The following is a 1848-nucleotide window of genomic DNA, read 5'->3' as shown; positions in this document are numbered from 1 at the left end:
ATGAAGGAAAAAGGGGGTCAGACCTAAACTTGTGTGCTCTGCATTTCAGGCTAAGTGCCTTATCATGGAAGCACACACACATGCCTGTCCATAGCAAAGCATCAGTTTCCCCTTGTGTCCTTGTGTCAACCATTAACCCAATCCGTACGTCGTGTTTTACTATCATATCCATACGACATAGGGAACTCTGTGCCACAGCTTTCCAAAGAAGAAATTTACTCGTTCATCCGATCCGAATGCTTTGCATAGCTGTCTGTCAAAATGATTTTTTGAGAAATACTGAAAGTTTTTATAAAGAGATCTTCGTACTAGAAGTATTATAAAATGTGAAGAATACAACTCCAGGGGTACAAAATGACCCCAGGGCGTACGAATAGGGGTAAACAGCCTAAAATCTATCAGATATAGGGGGTTGGGGGGGAGAAGTGTGCAAGAGAGGAGCCTTATCATTGCAAGATACATACATGTCTGTCTATATCAAATTAATTTTATCACAATGTCCAGCACTCAGAGGCATCAAATGTTTTATTTCGCTTTCATTATAGTTTTACGGCACTTGCATCACAATTAAGTCATAACAGTGCTTTTGTTTTGTTTTGTTTGAGTAAAGAGTAAATGTTTTTGTTTTAGTAGATTTAGTAGAGGTTTTACCGCGCTCGCACTTGCATATAAGGTCCTATGAGCGCCAGAAGATATAAGAAGTATTACAAGAGAGTAACAAACAAAAAAAGAGAAGGGGAGATAAGGATAATAGATGTTTGATAGGAAAAAAGAAGCAAACCACACCAGAGCACCCGCTAACCACCCACTGAGTATAGAGTAAAGAGAAGTGCATCAACGCAATTACTGTCATTTAGTGCAAGGGAGAAGTAAGACAGAAAGAAAGAAAGAAAGAAACAACTGGTGGAAAGAAAAGAAATAGAACCTACCAGTGGCGCCCTCCTACCATGTGCATAAAAGTGTAAAAAATTAGAGGTGTTACAAAAAAAAGGTGCCAAAAATCAGAGGCGTTATACAAGTACGTAACAAACCAAAAAAAATGGAAGAAGACATTTCACATTTCATTTTAGTAAGCGTTTTACGGCACCCGCAACTTTCTGCATAAGGTCATACTTACGGCGTTCGCAACTGCATATAAGGTCATATGAGTGCCAGAAGATTAGAGGTGTTACAAGAGGGTAACAAACATAAAAAAGAAGGAGGGGAGAGATACCGACGATAGATGTTTGATAGGAAAGAAGTTCTAAGCAAACCGCACCAGACAACCCGCCAACCACCTGATCGTACCAAATCGCGACCTCAGTGCTTTCCTGTCATATCTCCCTGTTAAGCAGTTCATAAAAAAGTGACCTTAAGAAGAAGAAGTCACATTTTCACTGTTAAAAATGTGTCCAAGACAGGCAGGTTAACAAATATAACAGAGAGCAGCAGGTGTGGAGTGCTCCAATGACCTGTAAGCTTGTTCAGTTCATAATGTTCAGACAACAGTTGGTTTTAGAAAAGAGTTTTACAGCACTTGCAACACAATAAGGTTATACAAGTGCAGAATATTAGAGGTGTTAGTAGAGAGTAACAAACACAAACAAGAAGCAGGGGAGATAGAGACGATAGATGTTTAATAGGACAGAAGAAGCAAACCATACCAGAGCACCCGCCAACCACCCACAAGGTGCTGTAATTCTTTCACAATGACTGACTGTTGAACTATACACAGCACAGCACACATATTTCATTTATTCACAGGACACACATCAACTTTCATGCTTTTGACCAAAGGACAAGAACAATGATATTCTCTCTCTCTCTCTCTCTCTCTCTCTCTCTCTCTCTCTCTCTCTCTCTTCTGTA

The sequence above is a fragment of the Aplysia californica genome, unplaced genomic scaffold (genome assembly GCF_000002075.1).
Source record: "Aplysia californica isolate F4 #8 unplaced genomic scaffold, AplCal3.0 scaffold00767, whole genome shotgun sequence".
Taxonomy (NCBI): Eukaryota; Metazoa; Mollusca; class Gastropoda; order Aplysiida; family Aplysiidae; genus Aplysia; species Aplysia californica.
Note: the sequence above shows the minus strand (reverse complement) of the source record.